Here is a 19,784-nt window from a genome sequence, read left to right on the forward strand (position 1 = left end):
AAATGTTGAGAGGAGTAGATAGGCTGGATTCTTGGAGGTTATTTCCCAGGGTTGAAATGGTTGCTACGAGAGGACACAGGTTTAAGGTGCTGGGGAGCAAGTACAGAGGAGATGTCAGGGGTAAGTTTTTCACTCAGATGGTGGTGAGTGAGTGGAATTGGCTGCTGTCGGTGGTGGTTGGGGCGAACTCGCTGGGGTCTTTTAAAAGACTTCTGGATGAGTATATGGGATTTAATGGGATTGGGAGTTACAGATAGTTCTATGGCCTGGTAGGTAAGGATATGATCGGCACAGCTTGTGGGCCGAAGGGCCTGTTTGTGCTGTAGTGTTCTATGTTCTAAGATGTTTGATCCTTTGAAGCTTTGTTTATTACATATTATTATTTATGGAATCTGTACAGAGGCAATTTAAATAGGTGAAAATCGAGTCTGTGACACTGACTCTCTGGGGAATTTCTAATTCTGGGAGTTTAATTCCAAATGATAGAGAATTGCTTCAAGTGTTGCCAGTTGTTGTGTGTCGAAGTCAAAGGTTTAATTAAACATTGGATTGAGCTATCCAGCTTGCTCAGAATGAATGTGTCTGCGGCTAACATTTAACATCACCAGGAATACATGTTCAGTCTAAGAATTATATTTGAATATATTTTAATACAATGAAAGCCGGAGTCTTTGTTAATCTGCTATCATGAGGGCTCTTGTACTGATTGATTTCCGGATTTCCCAGTGTTTTTTCCACTGATCCGATTGATATATATGTCACTACTAAAATATGTCAGGACATGAACAGGAGTCTACACACTTCAAATGAAAGCGAAGCTTATCTTATTGCTAATTCATTTGTTTTTTTTCTCACCGTCTCCAGTTTTCTTCCCTGCACTCTGAACAAAGAACAAAGAAAATTACAGTACACAGGAACAGGGCCTTCAGCCCTCCAAGCCTGCACTGACCATGCTGCCCGACTGAACTAAAACCTCCTACCCTTCCGGGGACCACATCCCTCCATTCCCATCCTATTCATGTATCTGGCAAGATGCCCCTTAAAAGTCACTATTTTATCTGCTTCCACTATCTCCCCCGGCAACGAGTTCCAAGCAACCATCACCCTCTGTGTAAAAAACTTGCCTCGTACATTTCCTTTACACTTTGCCTCTCGCACTTTAAATCTATGCCCCCTAGTAATTGACTCTTTCACCCTGGGAAAAAGCTTCTGACTATCCACTCTGTCCATGCCCCTCATAATCTTGTAGACTTCGATCAGGTCACCCCTCAACCTCCATGGTTCTAGTGAGAACAAACCAAGTTTCTTCAACCTCTCTTCATAGTTAACGCCCTCCATTCCAGGCAACATCCTGATAAATCTTTTCTGTACCCTCTCCAAAGCCTTCACATCCTTCTGGTAGTGTGGCAACCAGAATTGAACACTGTATTCCAAGTGCAGCCTTAGTTAGATTCTATAAAGCTGCAACATGACTTGCCAATTTTTAAACTCAATGCCCCAGCTGATGAAGGCTAGCGTGCCGTATGCCTTCTTGACTACCTTCTCCACCTACGTTGCCACTTTCAGTGACCTGTGTATATGTACACCCAGATCCCTCTGCCTATCAATACTCTTACGGGTTCTGCCATTTACTGTATATTTCCTATCTGTATTAGATCTTCCAACATGCATTACCTCACATTTGTCTGGATTAAACTCCATCTGCCATCTCTCTGCCCAAGTCTCCAACTGATCTATATCCTGCTGTATCCTCTGACAGTCCTCATCGTTATCCGTAAACCCACCAACCTTTGTGTCGTCCGCAAACTTACTAATCAAACCAGTTACATTTTCCTCCAAATCATTTATGTATATTACAAATAGCAAAGGCCCCAGCACTGATCCCTGAGGAATGCCACTTATCACAGCCCTCCATTCAGAAACACGCCCTTCCACCACTACACTTTGTCTTCTATGACATCCTGCAGACCCTGACAGGTGTGAGGATTTAATCCTCAAGTCAACAACCCTCAATCTCCACTCCCATCACCACAGGTTCATTTCCCCAATGGAGAGAGGAGGCCAGCCTCCTGTCCTCCGCTGAAGGATATCTTTTCTTAGGCAATAGAATCAATGGCTTTGGAGCAAAGGCAGGGAAATTGATTTTGGGTATCAACCCCGCTGGGGAGGAGGTCTTGAGGCACAGTGCGTAGTATCCCTGTCAGAGTCAGAAGATCTGGATTCTGTTCATGAATGTGCATTCATGGCATGGCCAAACTGGTTGAGATCAATCCTGCCAGTATGTGCCAACTCAGGGCAATAAGGAATGGGCAAGAATCCTGGTCAGCCGCCTGATGGGAAGAAAGTTGCAGTTTCAACTATCACTATCTTTAATTCCAAACTACAATGTTTACATTGTGGGCGGCACGGTAGCACAGTGGTTAGCACTGCTGCTTCACAGCTTCAGGGTCCTGGGTTCGATTCCCAGCTCGGGTCACTGTCTGTGTGGAGTTTGCACATTCTCCTCGTGTCTGCGTGGGTTTCCTCCAGGTGCTCCGATTTAGAACATAAGAAATAGGAGCAGGAGTAGGCCATCCAGCCCCTCGAGCCTGCCCCGCCATTCAATAAGATCATGGCTGATCTGTCGCTGCTCAGTTCCACTTTCCCGCTTTCTCCCCATAACCCTTAATCCCCTCTCTTATCAAGAACCCATCAACCCGCTTCTTAAAAATATTTAGCGAGGCAGCCTCCACCACTTCAACGGGCAGAGAATTCCAGAGATTGAGTGAAGAAGTTCCTCCTCAACTCCGTTCTAAACCGCCCCCCTTTTATCTTGAGGCTGTGCCCCCTAGTCCTACTGTCTTTTTTGAGCGGGAAGAGTCTCTCCACCTCTATCCTATCCATCCCATTCATCATCTCATACGTCTCAATGAGATCTCCCCTCATTCTTCTAAACTCTAATGAGTACAAGCCTAGTTTATTCAGCCTCTCCTCATAGCTCAACCCCCTCAACTCTGGTATCAGCCCAGTAAACCTCCTCTGCACTCCCTCCAAGGCCAAAATATCTTTGCGCAGGTTTCCTCCCACAGTCCAAAGATGTGCAGGTTAGGTTGATTGGCCTTGCTAAGAAATTGCCCCTTAGTCTCCAGGGATGCGTAGGTTAGAGGGATTAGTGGGTATAATATGTAGGGATATGGGGGTAGGGCCTGGGTAGGATTGTGTTCGGTGCAGACTTGATGGGCCAAAGGGCCTCTTTCTGCACTGTAGGGTTCTATGTTCATTGCCATAGCAACACAGCCTTCCTGGGCTGGATTTTACCCTCCCCTCCCTCAATGAGAGGAAATCCAGCACTGGGAGATGAACCCTGCGAATTGTCCCCCTGCATGATTCTCTTGGCCGGCTGTGCTAGAAAATTAGTGCAGCATGATGGGAGAATCGCCCCCCCCGCCCTGCCCCCCCCGTCCCCGCCCCCACAGTGTCCAGAGAGCACTTGGATTGCAATCTGTTTTGGTACAGCTGCTACCTTGGCATTGACCTGACAATGTGGAAAAGTGCCCAGCTATGTCCTGTCCACAAAAAGCATTAAAAATCCAACGATTCCAACGTCATCAATCTACCCTCAATCATCAGCAAAGTGTTGGAAGGTGTTACTGCCAGTGCTATCAAGTGGCACTTACACAAATAGAACCTACTCACTGGTGCTCAGTTTGGGTTCTGTCAGGGCTGCGTGTCTCCTGCCCAGACATTAACTAAAGAGCTGAACCCAAGAGGTGAGTTGAGAGTGACTGTCCTTGATATCAGGGCAGCATTGGACCCTTTGTGGCATCAAAAAGCCCAAGCAAAAATTAAAGTCAATGGTAATCAGTGGGTAAACTCTCCACAGGCTGGAGTCATACCTGGCACAAAGCAAGGTGAGGCTGGAGGGCAAACATCTCTACCCAGGACGTTGCTGCAGGAGTTACTCAGGGCTGTGTCCTAGGTCTACCATCTGCAGTTGCTTCATTAATAACCTTCCTTCCATCATAAGGTCAGAAGTGGGGATATTCACTGAAGATTGTACAGTGTACAGCACCGTTTGTGACTCCTGAGATATTGAACCATCTGTGTCCATACACTGCAAGAGGTGGATAACATTCAGGGTTAGGCTGATAAATGGCAAGGAGCATTCATGCCAAACAAATGCCAGACAATGACCATCTCCAACCAGAGGGAACCAACCACCAACCCTTGACATTCAAAGGCATTACCATTGATGATTTCCCCCACTATCAACAACCTGAGGGTTACCATTGACCAGAAACTGAACTGGACTGGAGACATAAATATTGTGGCTACATAAGCAGGTCAGAGACTTGAAATTCAGAACTAATATTTGAAATTCCCAAAGACTGCCATGCAAACATGCAAATTAGGAACAGAGGTAGATCCCTTAGCCCTTCAAGCTTGGTCCACCATTCAATGACTGATCTTGTTGTTACCTCAACCTTACATTCCTGCTACCCCAGTCAGCCCCTTGTTAATCAAGAATCTATCCAACTCTGCCTTAAAAGACGCTTCCTTTGCCTTTTGAAGAACAGAGTTCCAAATTACATAAGAACATAAGAAATAGGAGCAGGAGTAGGCCATGTAGCCCTTCGAGCCTGCCCCGCCATTCAATAAGATCATGGCTGATCTGTTGTGGCTCAGTTCCACTTTCCCGCCCTCTCCCCATAACCCTCAATCCCCTCGCTTATCAAAAACCCATCAACCCGCGTCTTAAAAATATTTAGCGAGGCAGCCTCCACCACTTCAACGGGCAGAGAATTCCAGAGATTCACCACCTTTTGAGTGAAGAAGTTCCTCCTCAACTCCGTTCGAAACCGCCCCCCCCTTTATCTTGAGGCTGTGCCCCCTAGTCCTACTGTCCTTTCTGAGCGGGAAGAGTCTCTCCACCTCTATCCTATCTATCCCATTCATCATCTTATACGTCTCAATGAGATCTCCCCTCATTCTTCTAAACTCTAACGAGTACAAGCCTAGTTTATTCAGCCTCTCCTCATAGCTCAACCCCCTCAACTCTGGCATCAGCCTAGTAAACCTCCTCTGCACTCTCTCCAAGGCCAAAATATCCTTGCGTAAGTGTGGCGACCAAAACTGCACACAGTACTCCAGCTGCGGCCTCACCAGTGCCCTATACAGCTGCAGCAAGACCTCCCTACTTTTATATTCAATCCCCCTCGCTATGAAGGCCAGCATCCCATTCGCCTTCCTGACCACCTGCTGCACCTGCAGGCTGGGTTTTTGCGACTCATGCACAAGGACCCCGAGGCCCCTCTGCACCGTCGCATGCTGCAGTTTTTCGCCATGTAAGTAACAGTCCTTTCTACCATTATTCCTACCAAAGTGGACCACCTCTCACTTGCCAACATTAAATTCCATTTGCCAGTTCCTGGCCCATTTGCCCAGCCTATCTAGATCCTTCTGCAGACTCTCCACACCCTCCGCGCAATTTGCCATTCCACCAATCTTGGTGTCATCAGCAAATTTCGACACCATACACTCGGTTCCCTCCTCCAGATCATCTATATAAATGGTAAATAGCTGAGGCCCCAGCACCGACCCCTGGGGCATTCCACTAGTCACCAACCACCAATCTGAATAGCACCCACTGACCCCCACTCTCTGCCTCCTATTTGACAGCCAATCCTCTATCTACGCTAACACCCTACCCCCAACTCCATGCCCCCTTACCTTCTGCAATAACCTCTTGTGAGGTACCTTGTCAAACGCCTTCTGAAAATCAAGAAAGACCACATCCACCGGCTCTCCTCTATCCACCGCCCTAGACACATCCTCATAGAACTCCAATAATTCATAGGTCTCTATTGCCCTCATCTTTATCTTAAATGAACAACCACTTATTTTTAAACAGTGCCCCTAGTTCTCAATTCTACCACATCCTAACCTCATTTGCCCCCACCCCCCATCAAGATCCCCCAGATCGTAAAGATTTCAATCAAGTCATCTCTTATTCTTCTAAACTCCAGTAGGTACAAACTCAACGCCTCCAATTTTTCCTCAGAAGATAACCCACCCATTCCTGGTATTAGTCCCATAACACACCTCTGAACTAACACATTTCCATCTTTCCTTAAATAAGGAGATGAATGCTGTACGTAATAATACTCCAGATGTGACCCACCATCTACAAAGTACATGTCATGGAATGCTTTCTATTTGCTTGGATCAGTGCGACTTCAACAACACTCAAGAAGTTCAACACCATCCAGGACAAAGCAGCCCACTTAATCAACAATATTTTATATACTTAAGGGAAATATTTGCTGCCCTGTATCATCTTCCCGATGGAAGCAGGTGGAAGACAGCATATCCGGGGTGTGTGGAGTCCTTGATTATGCTTTGCCGAGGCAGCGGGAAGTATAGATGGAGTCAAAGGATGGGAGGCTGGTTTGCGTGATGGACTGGGCTGCATTCACAACACTTTGTAGTTTCTTGTGATCTTGGACAGAGCCGGAGACATGCTAAGCTGTGACACAACCAGAGAGGGTGTTTTTTGTAGTGCATCTGTAGAAATTGGTGAGAGACGTAGGTGACGTGCCAAATTTCCTTAGTCTCCTGAGAAAGTGAAGGTGTAGATGGGCTTTCTTAAGTATAGCATCAGTGTGGGGGGAGCAGGACAGGTTGATAAGGAGTTAGACTCTACCCAGGCGAGTTTACATTGCCAGCAGCTGATCAGGAATGCATTGAAATGCAAATATGCTTCAAGTCTGTGCAATGGGCAAAGACTCCTCCTAACCAGATTAAGCATTGCTTCCTGTCTTTATGTGTGCAGTTTGACTGGGTACACCGCCCCTCCCATCCTGAGGCCAAAGTCCATAAACACCTTGAGAGAAACAATTAACAATCCTCACAACATGTAGTGTGTGATCTCCACATCGGCACACAACCTTCTTATATTCTGCCCTGTGGAAAGTGGATGGGGTGAATCTGGGTGTCCCAGGGTGCAGGAATATTTGGCAGGTAGCTGGAGACGTGTGTTTGGATTTATGATGAGAGGCTGGAGTCATATCAGCCAGTCATCTGTGCCCAGATTTGTGTCTCTGTCAGTGAAGGGCTGGACTTGTGTCAGGAAAACCTGTTTGTTCACATTCTCACTGAGTGACAAGTCTAAAGCGACAGTTTCGTAGCCTGCTGCTGCTGTGTGTGTGTGTGTGTGTGTGTGTGTGTGTGTGTGTGTGTGTGTGTGTGTGTGTGTGTGTGTGTGTGTTTAAAAAAACCTGCAGCAGGAAGGTTCCTGAGTGACGTTTTTGTTTGCTGGGCAGGATAGCTGTGAAAGAGCTCTCCCTATGGCAGGGAGAGGAGAGAGTTACTGGGAGCCACTGAGTGGTTAGCATCGTGGGGTGGAATTTCCAGAGTGACTGACACCGCCCGATGAAAGACAATCTCAGCTGACTGCAGCCCAGAGAAGCCACAAGATTGTGAGTCAGATCCTTTATTTTGAGAATGTTCCAGCCTCTTTCATAAAGACGAAAAATGAATCTTTTAAAAGAAAAGCGTAATTGGAAGTTTACAAGTTCTGCAAGTTTATCGCCGAGTGTCCTTTCAACTTCAGTCTGGTTCTATTATAAATATTAAGTCAGGATTTTGATGGAAGTCACTATATTGTCTGTTCTTGCGTGTGGTTGGCTATACTGTAAACTGATGTAAACATCCACTTTTTTTATCCCTCTTTTGGAGTTTGTTTGCCCTTCTGATTTTCTGAACCTCCTGCTGGAATATTGTGTTAGTTAACACAGCTGGAAGCTAACAGTTCAGCTGCAGGACTCAAGTCAGTTTAGCCAGTGTACAGATCCAAGCCAGTGATTCGGGGGGGACACCGGCCCTGAACACAAGTCTACAGTAGCAAAGGAGGAGAAAGTGTAATCTTCAATATCTAGGGACTGGGGCTGAAACTGCTCTCTGTATGAGGCTGAGATGACAGCACATAGTAAATCAGAGAGCTGGATTTTTGATTTATTATCTCATCTCTCCACTCCCTTCCCCAAAGTGATTTGATTTATTATTGTCACACGTATTGGGATACAGTACGGTGTTGTTTCTTGCACGCTACACAGACAAAGCATACCATTCATAGAGTACATAGGGGAGAAGGAAAGGAGAGGGTGCAGAATATAGTGTTACTGTTTACCGATAGGATGGAGAGAAAGATCAGCTTAATGTGTAATTGGACCATTCAAAAGTCTGATGGTAGCAGGGAAGAAGCTGTTCTTGAGTCAGTCGGTGCATGTTTTCAGACTCTTGTATCTTTTCCCCGACGGAAGAAGGTGGGAGAAAGAATGTCCGGGGCGTGTGGGGTCCGTGATCATGCCTCTGGTCAGGGGGTAGTTGCTCTAGATCTCAAAATCACCCAATGGCTCATTCAACATATATTAAACAAATAATTATCAGGATTCTGTGATACTGGTCAACTTGGCATTTATTGTCCACGAGAAGGTCACACACAGTGAGTCTTCTTGGTCTGATACAGTCTTTGAGGTGAAGTTGCTCTCAGCTTTATTTTTGGTTCAGTACGGGGTTAAAGGTACAGGTTTAAGGTGAGAGGGGAGACATATGCGGAAAGTGGGTGGTGGGTGCCTGAAACACACTGCTGGTGGAGGTGATGGAAGCAGGCATGTTAGCAACTGGCATAGCGTATCTTGATAGACAAGTGAATGGGAGGCGATTTAAGGGATAGAAACCATGTTTCGGTGCAGGCTTTGTGAGCCAAAGGGCCTGTTTCTGCGCTGTAGTTTGTAAAGCTTATTTATTAGTTTATTTATTAGTTTATTATAAGTTTATTTATTAGTGTCACAAGTAGGCTTCCATTAACACTGCAATAAAGTTACTGGGAAAATCCACTTGTGGCCACACTCCGGCGCCTATTCGGGAGGGAGAATTTAGTACGGCCAATCCATCCAACCTGCACATCTTTCGGATTGTGGGAGGAAATTGGAAGAATCGTACACAGACACAGGGAGAAGGTGCAGATTCTGCACAGACAGTGACCCAAGGCTGGAATCGAACCCAGGTGGCGCGGTGAGGTAGCAGTACTAAGCACTACGCCACCATGCCACCCATTCTTTGTACAGTTTTCTGTGGTTAGCCCAGTTGGCTGGAGTGTGATGCAGAATGATGCCAGCAGCAGGTTCAATCCCTGGACAGGCTTTGGTATATCACGGAGACCCTGCCTCACCCTGTGCTCAATGAATGGCGGACTACAAGCTGCAATATTCCAACACTGTCTCTCTTTAATGGAGAGAGAGAGATGCCTTTGTGACTGTAGGGATAAGACTGAGGAGAACATTATGCTGAATCAGGTGTTGCATTGGCTGACAGGGCACTCACACCCTGGCTGATTTACTTTCCTCCCAGTCCACCCGAGAGGAACCCAATTGCACAGCAAGTCCAGCAAAGAACATGGGTCAAGGTTCAAAACAGGAAGTGTATGATCTACATGGCACTGGTTTATTGCACATATCTCACCCCTGGGTTCTCCATTTCCCTCCCACAGTTCAAAGATGTATGAGTTTGATGGATTGGCCATGTCAACTTGCCTCTTAGTATCCAAAGATGTGCTGGTTAGGAGGATTAGCGGGGTAAATACGTGAAGTTACAGGGATAGGGCCTGAGAGGGATGCTCTGTAGGCGAGCCAGTGCAGACTCGATGGGCCAAATGGCCTCCCTCTGCGCTGTAATGATTCTATCCTCAGAGAACCACCCAAGGTGGAGCCATTCAATGTATGTTGCTGAGATTTCCCCCAGGTAAGCTTGGACAGGACAGGTCCAGGTATAGTGCAGAGTGGTTAATAGTAAGTCTGCCTTTGATGGAAAGATCCAGCAGAGTGTATAATGGGTGGGTGCTCTGCTTTAGCCTTGCGGGAGAGGAATTTCAACTCCCCACCCCAACCACTTTCATCCATTCCCATTCCACCCTCCCTCCCAATTCTGCTGATCCAGACGACCCTGGAAAAGTCACTGTAACATATCTCAGCGCTGTTCGGCTGGGAAGAGGCAAAGAGCAGTGAGCGATTCTGTTGCTGGCAGTGACCACTGCTGGGAGTGTGGACGCTGCGATGAGGGCAAGAGTAATGTGATGCTGCTTGGTGGCACAGTGGTTGGCACTCCTGCTTCACAGCACCAGGGACCACCTCCGCACCTAGCAGGCCTTATGGCTGCCTCCAAATTTCCCTCCTAGATCCCCTGGCCTGGTTCTGGCCCACACCCTCGCTCCTTCAGCCATGAAGATCTTGCCATGTGGCGGGTGGCATGGTGGCACGGTGGTTAGCATTGCTGCCTCACAGCTCTCTGCATTTGATTCCCAGCTTGGGTCAGTGTCTGTGCAGAATCTGTATGTTCTCCCCATGTCTGCGTGGGTTTTCTCCGGGTGCTCCGGTTTCTTCCCACATTTTGAAAGACGTGCCTTGCTAAATTCTCCTTCAGTGTACCCCAAACAGGTGCCTGGGGTGTGGAGACTAGAGGATCTTCACAGTAACTTCATTGCAGTGTCAATGTAAGCTGACTTGTGACACTAATAAATGAACTTTAAAAAAAGTTTGAGATGACTCACCTGGCAAAGAATCAACTATTAGAAAAATATAAAAGTGGATAATTGGCTGAGGAGTTTGTTATTTACATTTAGAAAAATGATTAGCAAATAATGTATTGAAGACAGCAATAGGAGGTCCAGTTACATCATTAAAGGTCAGAATAAAACTGTACCAGATTATAAATGTCATGTGACTCTTGATATTAGGTTACACCCATATAATTACACCCTCCTGTTTGCCATTATGTAAAATATACATTGCAGAGCTCAGATTGTATCATTTCGTGTGCTTGTTTTCTGGCTGCACTCTGGCCTGTAGATGCGATGTGAGGTGAGGAAACAGTTCAGTGTTTTATTTAGGGCTTTCTTTAGGTAACTGTTGAGATTCTAGGATGAATTCCAGCAGCTCTATGGAGAGCATAAAATGTAAGAACAAAATCAGGCCGTTCGGCCCTTTGAGTCCATTCTACCATTCAATGAGATCATGAATGCTCTGATACGACAATTTCACTATCCTGCCTTCTCACCATAAGCCTTGATTCCCTCACTGATAAACAATCTGTCTATCTCAGCCTCTACAATCCTCTGTGGTAAAGAATTCCACGGATTCACTACCCTCTGAGAGAAGTAATTCATCCTCATCTCTGCCTTCAATGGCTGACCCCCTTACTCTAAGATTATGCCCTCTGGTCCCAGATCTCATAGAATCCCTACAGTGGAGAAAGAGGCCATTCGGCCCATTGAGTCTGTACCGACGCTCTGAAAGAGCGTCACACCCAGGCTCTCCATCCTATCCCTGTATCCTGCACGCTTACCATGGCTAATCCATTTAACCTGCACATCTTTGGACTGTGGGAGGAAACTGGAGCACCCAGAGAAGACTCATGCAGACAAGAGGAGAATGTGCAGACTCCACACAGACGGATGCTCACCCAAGGCTGGAACGAACCCCGATCCCTGCCGCTGTGAGGCTGCAGTGCTAATAATTATGCCAGCATTGCTACATGATTTATATTCTGAAATGCTTAATACATCTCATGACATTTAATAAATAAGTTAATATTTATCCTCAATACAATAATGGATCAGGGAGAGTCACTGGAACGCTAACATGACAACCTGGTATATATTTGTCCCTATCAACACCTGCGACATGTAATAGAAATCCTTTTTGCAAGCATTTATTTAACGTAAATTAATTGTTGGGGAATGTTGTTGAGTTCCATTAACAGTGGAAGCTGATGTTCCGCAACGTGTGAAATTCATAGAATCATCGAATCCCTACAGTACAGAAGGAGCCCATTGATTCTGCACCAACCACAATCCCACCAGGCCCTATCTCCCTTTCAACGGGCTAGGTTGACAAGCCATGCTAAATTAACCCTGGGAGATAGGCAGGGTAAATATGAATGGTTATGGGATTAGGGCCTGGGTGGGATGGTGGTCAGTGCAGATTCCATGGGCTCAGTGGCCTCTTTTCTGCACTGTAGGGATTCTATGTAACTCCATGTATTTAACCTCCTAATCCCCCTGACACTAAGGGGCAATGCACCTAACCAACACATCAATCCACCTAACCAACACATCTGTGGACTGTGGGAGAAAGCAGAGCACCTGGGGGAAACCCACGCAGACATGGGGAGAATATTCAGACTCCACACAGACAGTGACCCAAACTGGGAATCGAGCCCACTTCCCTGGCATTGTGAAGCAACAGTGCTAACCACTGTGCCACCGTGTTGCACCATGGTGATAGCAATTTGAGAGAAGCAAGATATTGCTTCCTGTGTAGCACCTTTGCCTCTTAGTCAGAAGGTTGTGAGTTCAAGTCCCACTCCAGAGACTTGAACATAACATCTTAACTGACACTATTGCTTTGCTGTAAGAAGCCTCACAACACCATTCACCTGACGAGGAGTCAGAGGCCCGAAAGCTAGTAGCATTTGTTACCAAATAAACCTGTTGGACTTTAACCTGGTGTTGTGTGATTTCTTACTGTGTTTACCCCAGTCCAACGCTGGCATCTCCACATCAGGAGCTCTTCACTATCAGAGGTGCTTACTTAGAGTATTACATCGAGGCTCCATTTGATCTCCAGGAGAGATCCCAGTTCTGAACACAGCAGGTGACTGCCCTGGCCAATATTTAATCTTAGCCAATAACACAAAAGCAGTTTTTGAATTATGATTGTGTGTAAATTGGCTTTGCAACAGAGACTGTACTTCATTGGCTGTAATCAGCTTTGCTATGCCTGACTTCATGAAAGATTCACAGAGAAAATAAACAAGCAATCTATAAGGAGGAGCTGAAGCGTTGTAACTCTCAACATGTGATTCACCTCAAAACCCTCTGAGTGATTGGCTGAGCACCTGGAACCACAGAATGATAGAGCACTGAAGGAGATCATTCAGCTCATCGTACCTGTCTTATCTCCTTGGTAGAACGAACGAATTACGCCCACTTCCCTACTCTTCCTGACACCCGCTCAGGCCGTGCATTCCAAACTCACTGGGTGAGATCTTCCAGTCCCACCGGCAGCGATCCCCCCATTGAGAGTTCCCCAGCAGCAAACAACGAGAAAATCCCACCCCCACCCTGTAAAAAACTGTTTCCTCCGTTCAAATAATGGTTGTAACTGCCCTGCTCCAGCACCCCTTCAGATAACAAAGGCTCAGTGTTTTAAGATAATTGCTATGCATTTTAGATGGTAGAATGTCAGGATATTGAATATTACAGTGCAAGCAACCCTTTATGATAATGACATTAAGTATTCAGAATTTTTGTGATATTATGCACACAATGCATGCGAATAAGTTTACATTTTGATTTTTGTTGATAGTAAAGGTACATTTTTGTGGAAATGTGAGGATATCAGGGTGAAGGGTGTCCACCCTAGTACCTCTTATTACTTTTAGATCAGGTCACAGAATCCCCACAGGGCAGAAGGAGGTCATTTGGCCCATTGAGTCTGCACCGACTCTGTCCCACAAAGCACCTTACCCCAGGCCCACCCCTCCATCCTATCCTGTAGCCACATCCTCCTAATCTACACATTCTGAGACATTAAGGGACAATTTAGCATGGCCATTCCACTTAACCCGGACATCTTTGGACTGTGGGAGGGAACCGGAGCACCTGAAGGAAACCCACGCAGACACAGGGAGAACATGCAAACTCCACACAGACAGTAACCCAATCGAATCTGGGTCCCTGGTGCTGTGAGCCAGAAGTGCTCACCACTGTGCCACCGCATTCCACGGGTTGGTGCATCTACTGAGCGTTAATCAAGGGCCTGATCCCCAACCTTAGATGAGCATTTGGTTGCGGGAGCTCAGCCTTTTCTCCTTGGAGAGACAAAGGATGAGGGGTGACCTGATAGATGTGTATAAGATGCTGAAAGCTATTGATCAAGTGGATAGTCAGAGGCTTTTTCCCAGGGCTGAAACGGTTGCCACAAGAGGACACAGGTTTAAGGTGCTGGAAAGTAGGTACAGAGGAGGTGTCAGGGGTAAGTTTTTCACTCAGAGAGTGGTGGGTGCGTGGAATGGGCTGCCAGCAATGATGGTGGAGGTGGATTCGATAGGGTCTTTTAAGACATTTTTAGATAAGTACATGGAACTTAGTAAGATAGAGGGTTATAGGTAAGCCTAGTAATCTCTAAGGTAGGGAGGGACATGTTCGGCACACCTTAGTGCTGTAGCTTTTCTATGTTTCTATCTGCTGCTCCAGTGCGAATATTGGTTGTAGCAGCCATTATGGTGGTTCCCAGGAACGGGACTGAAACTCTATAGACTCATGTCACCTAGAATTCTTATGACAAAACAAGAGCAGACATTTGACCCATTGGTTTGGGTTGGATTAAAACTAGGGGGTTGTCCACTTCCCCAATCACTTTGCTGCCCGATTTCAGTTTGCATTATATTGGTGTATGGAGGAAGTTGTATATGAAAAGCTATGTAAGTATACCAAGTGGATTCAAGCAACACCATGGGTCAGGACCTCCACTTTCCCATCTTTAGTATACCTTTTGTTTGGAGGGTATTAGCTATGAGTGGCTCTCCTGATGAAGGAGCAGCGCTCCGAAATCTCCTAATTTTTTTTCCCAAAAATATACTTTATTTATAAAAATTTCAAATAAACCATTGCGAATCTACATGTCTTTGCATTGCCTACAGTGCAGAATTAAACCTTTTTACAGTTCTATACAAATTACAGTCGTAACATTTCAAACTTAAAACTATATACATGACTCAAAAATTACTGTGTGCCGTTATTGCTCAGATTGGCACACAGTTACACAGGTCGAGGGTATTCTGCAGTTCCCGGGCCCTCGGTCTGCCTCTGTTAAAAGGCTTTACAGTGTGGCCTTTCCCCATTGTGCCTTTGTGGCAGCTGCCCCAAGCTTCAGCGCTCCGAAATCTCCTGATACCAAATAAACCAGGTGGACTTTAACCTGGTGTTGTGAGACTTCTTACTGTGTCCACCCCAGTCCAATGCCTGCATCTCCATATCATGGACAAGCTTAGTTTGTTTTCACTTGAATGTCAGAGGCTGAGGGGTGACCTGGTAGAAGTTTACAAAATTACAAGAAGCATGGTTAGAATGGAATTTTTTTCCCAGGGTGAAAATGTCAATTACTAGGAGACATAGGTTTAAGGTAAAAGGACGTAAATTTAAAGGAGATGTGAAAGGCAGGTTTTGTACACAGAGGGTGGTAAGTGCCTAGAACGCGCTGCTGGAGGAAGTGATAGAAGCAGATACAACGGCAATGAATAAGAGGCATCTTGACAGATACATGAATACACAGGAAATAGAGGGATACAGACTATGTAAGGGTTCATGTATCAGCACAGGTGGGCCAAAGGACTGCACTGTTCTTTGTTCTTTATACAGTAGAAAGCTTTTAGGAAATAATGTGGGTCAGGTGATATTCAGTGGGTGTGTGCCTGAGGTATGCGACAGCACTCCGAGTGACACTGTTGGTTATGTGGCCTCACTGTGGCTGAATACTAGTTGGATGGAGACGATTGTTAAAACTCTGGAAATTTGCTGTGTTGTTACAGATGAATGTACCACTTAGTGTTGCAATCTCAGGGATCGGAAATGTCAGCTTGCTGGAGGATGTGAAGTTGGGAAGAAAGAAGGAGTGTGCTTCCAGATCACCCCAAAGTGCTTCCTAGCCAGTGAAATAGTTTTGAAGTGTAGCGACAATTGTAATGTTGGAAAAGTGGCAGCTTGTTTGCGTACAGCGAGATCACACAAACAGCTGTACAATACTCAGTAAACCTGTCTTAGTCATCTTGGTAAATATTGACCAGATTTCCCCTGTTTCGTTTCAAAGTAGTGCTTTGAGGGTAGATGGAACCTGAGCTGAATGTGTCACCTGAAGGACTTACTATCCTGTGCATAAATTTGATGGGCTGAAGGGATTCCTTCTGTTTGGAATTAGCAAAATTCTGTCTGAGTGTAAAGTTGGCATACTTCCAGATAGCCTGCTCTCCCTTTGAGGGGGAGAGCTGGTTAGTGGGGATTTAACCTGAGGATCAGCACACCTCAGGTGAGGGACAAGGCCGAGATGATGGGGCCTTGATGAATAATCACAGCCAGTGCTGGAGTCGAACCCATGTTGTCAGTGCTGCTTTGCGGCGTGAACCAACCAACTGAGCTAAACCGACCTCCCAGGATTTTTGAAGCATTCAGTATAGGGCTGGAATCCTCAAATCTCTAGAGTGGTAATAAAAACAAAGAGATGTTCAATGGACACTGCAGGGGATAAGAGGAGAACAAACGACCATAATCTTCTTCCAGTTCGATGTTGTTACAGGAGATTTTTAGCTGCTGGCGGCTATTTCTCATTATAATGATCTAATGCGCTTAGAATGGTGAGGGTGCGGAAAATTAGATTCCGAATTTTATCCAGTTTAAAATGGAATAAATTGCTGCATTAACTTTGGGAATAGTACAGGCACGGTGAGCCAGATGGATTCCTTCAATGCTGAGGAATTCTACCGCGCCAGAAGAATCATAATTCCCATCCACCAATTCCATTTGCTACCTGCAGAAGAATAAAGACACAAACTGATCGGTTTATCACTCCCAGCTGTTTGTGCAACATAAATTGCGCTGAAAAATCTACTGTGTAAATCGCACCTTCATATTCAACGTTAATTGTAAAATGGTGTCTAAAATTAGAACTTTACGGTGAAGTGAATTAGTTGCGGTCCATTCAGCAAGAAAATGAGTTTGATGTTTCATTGGAAAGTCCTCATAACTTTTTTTCATAGAATGTGCAGTGCAAAAGGGGACCGCTCAGCCCATCAAGCTAGCACTGACATCAATTCCACCCAATAATCCCACATATTTGCCCTGCTAATCCTCCTGACACTCAGGGGCAATTTAGCATTGTCAAATAGCCTAATCCGCACATCTTTGGGGTGTGGGAGGAACACAGTAAAAAGTCTGACAACACCAGGTTTTAGTCCAACCGATTTATTTGATAGTAAACTCACAAGCTTTCGAGACTCCTTCGAGGGAGTCCCCTCGAAAGCTTGTGAGTTTACTACCAAATAAATCGGTAGGACTAAAACCTGGTGTTGTCAGACTTTTTACTGTGTTTACCCCAGTCCAACGCCGGCACATCCACATCGCGTGGGAGGAAACCAGAGCACCCGGAGGAAACCCACGTAGACAATGTGCAGACTCCACACAGCCAGTCACCCAAGGTTGGAACTGAATCCAGGTCTCTGCCACCGTGAGGCAGCTATGCTAACTGTTGTGCCATCATGCTGTCTAGGAACAAGATGTGGAGATGCCGGCATTGGACTGGGGTAAACACAGTAAGAAGTCTGACAACACCAGGTTTAAGTCCAACCGATTTATTTGATAGTAAACTCGCAAGCTTTCGGGTTAGCCCCTTCATCAGGTGAATGGAGAGTTCTGGCCTCTGATAGAGCATATAACAGCACACACAGTTTACAGATTACTGATTAGAATGCGAGTCTTTACAACTGACCTGCTATTCAAGTCTTAAAGAGGCCGACAATGTGAGTGGAAGGAGCATTAAGCACAGGTTAAAGAGATGTGTATTGTCTCCAGACAGTACAGTAAGTGAGGTTTTGCAAACCCAGGCAAGTCACGGAAGTGGGCATGTTTGGTACTTTGCGAGGATAAAATGAGATGGACTGAATGGCTTACTTTATCTGAACTGATCTTGTGTCCATGTATAGTTTGCGGTTGTCTTCCTCTGTAGTCCTGCCTGAGAAAGCTACCTCCGGCATCATTCGCCTTTTTTTAAGTCTTGCTGTCAGCATTTTCAAGCTCCTCCATCAACTACAGAGGTAAAACTGACAGCGGAAAGATCACAGCACGGGCTCTGAAAAAGAGTTCAACAGGTTTTTTGACAAGAAAAAGCTATCGTCAGGGCAGACTAAATCTTCCAACTTCACTCAAAAATTCATTCGCACCTCACAACCCCGCACACAAGAATGAAACATGAAATGTTGGATTTTTCAGATGACATAGAATCAAGATAACATTTTTGAAATGTACTGAGGTATTCTTGCTCAAACACGCTCAAAGATAAGGAACACTGGAAATCGTATACTCATCCCAGTGCACAGCAACTTGCCTGAATGATATTGATGTGTTGATACGTGTAATTGTCTGTGTCAAAATAGGTGTGACTTCAGTGTGGTGAGAAACAGTATCAACATGTTTGACTTGTAGAGAAATGTCCGCCTTGGAGCCTCAGTCTTCAGAGAGCTAAATGTGAACTGCTAATGAGTTTAACCCGGTGATGAAAGCTGAACCTTACAGATCCAGCTTCAATTTCTGGATGTGCCAAATTAGGTTGGAGTGAAAAGAGGGTGTTATAACCACTCAGGTTTTTTAAAATTGAATTTATATTCTGTATCTGCCATGGTAGGATTTGAACCCAGGCTCAAAGACCTAGGTCTCTGGATTGTAAGGCCAGTGGCAATTTCATTTTGCTGTTGCCCCCACCGTATGTCTGTGGAGTCCTAGAATCTGAGGTCTATGCCGGAATTTTACTGGGGTGAGCAAGGCTCGCAGGACAGAAATCTCCATTTGCCTTAGGTGATTTTACAATCTTACCCAAGCGAGGTTGTAAAATCCCGCCCATATATATCTGCTATGCACTTCAAAGGGGTTCATTTTCTCCAACGTATGTACAGTTTCAGAATTAAGGTTCTGGAAATTCAAGATGACAAAGAATTGGTGTCAAACAAATGAACAATTGTTAGTCCCTACCTGCCTACCTCTCAGCATTTTGAATTCTGTGGATCAGAGCCGCGTGTACACAGCCTGGCACAGACCTTCCTGTGTTCTCACTGATCTCCAGAAGCCTCATCAGAATCCATTTCAAGATCCTTGTCCTTCATTTACAAATCCCAGTCTAGTTTCGTACCCACCCCAGGTGTTGCTGAGGAAGATTTTCCAATCTGATATCACAGCCTCAATCCTCCTTTGACCGTGTGTGGATCACCGTTGGCTCTCTGCTCCATATTGCATGTCAGTTTCCATTCACTTAACTCATGCTTTCTGGAATTTGCTTCCCAAATCACTTTGCTTCTTAATATCCACTTTAAAATTTGAAATCAATTTCAGCTTTTACTGTTGGGAGGGAGAATCGATGGCAGTGGTTCAGTCACCTGTGAAATTTCCTTTCTACTGAAGGAATATTGGACAGATTGTATAGTGGACGGGTGATTCACCAGCGCGAGGTTTCTTGCAGATGGTAAAAGTGAAAATGGACAAGTGCATTTTTTTTCAACCAGGTCTTCAGCTTCTCTCAAGTGCTCACTTTCTATTTACCTTGCTCTTGGATATCCTTTTACTTGACAGGTACCCTCTTAATATATGCTGTTGAGTCCTTTTGCTTGTTACCTCAACAACAGCTATACTTATATAGCACTGTAATAAATCCACAGAGGCAGAAGCTCCTTCACCAAAATCCCTTTATTTACAAGTCTGACAATAACATACAGAGTTCTTTCAGTTAGCAACCCACACTTGGAGTGCCAGAGGAACTGACACGCCTGGTTAAGTCCAAAGCAAGAGCTCCCTGATTGGCCCATCAACCTAGCCCTTAATCAGGGAGTTCATATCCTAACAGGCCCACATCAATTGCTTCATTAAAGTCGTTACAAGTATCTTTAATGTAATAAGACTTCCAAGATGCTTAATAGGAGCATTATAAGAC

The 19,784-nt window shown here is 45.4% G+C and overlaps 1 protein-coding gene across 9 annotated transcripts in view; it reads left to right on the top strand.

Annotated features, from left to right (window-relative positions):
- The window catches only part of svild (supervillin d), a 174,610-nt gene that overhangs the window by 30,805 nt on the left and 124,021 nt on the right, over positions 1-19,784 (top strand). For 5 of the 9 annotated variants that reach the window (XM_080213807.1, XM_080213808.1, XM_080213809.1 and 2 more), the window contains exon 1: positions 7,228-7,457. The exons of 1 other annotated variant lie outside the window; for it this stretch is intronic. The gene's annotated coding sequence lies outside the window, so the exon portion shown is untranslated. Of the gene's footprint in view, positions 1-7,227; positions 7,458-19,784 lie in introns of those variants that run through there. 3 more of the 9 variants (XM_080213814.1, XM_080213816.1, XM_080213813.1) reach the window with 2 other exon arrangements.

This window comes from Carcharhinus amblyrhynchos, chromosome 27 (genome assembly GCF_965287045.1).
Source record: "Carcharhinus amblyrhynchos chromosome 27, sCarAmb.v2.hapA, whole genome shotgun sequence".
Lineage (NCBI taxonomy): Eukaryota > Metazoa > Chordata > Chondrichthyes > Carcharhiniformes > Carcharhinidae > Carcharhinus > Carcharhinus amblyrhynchos.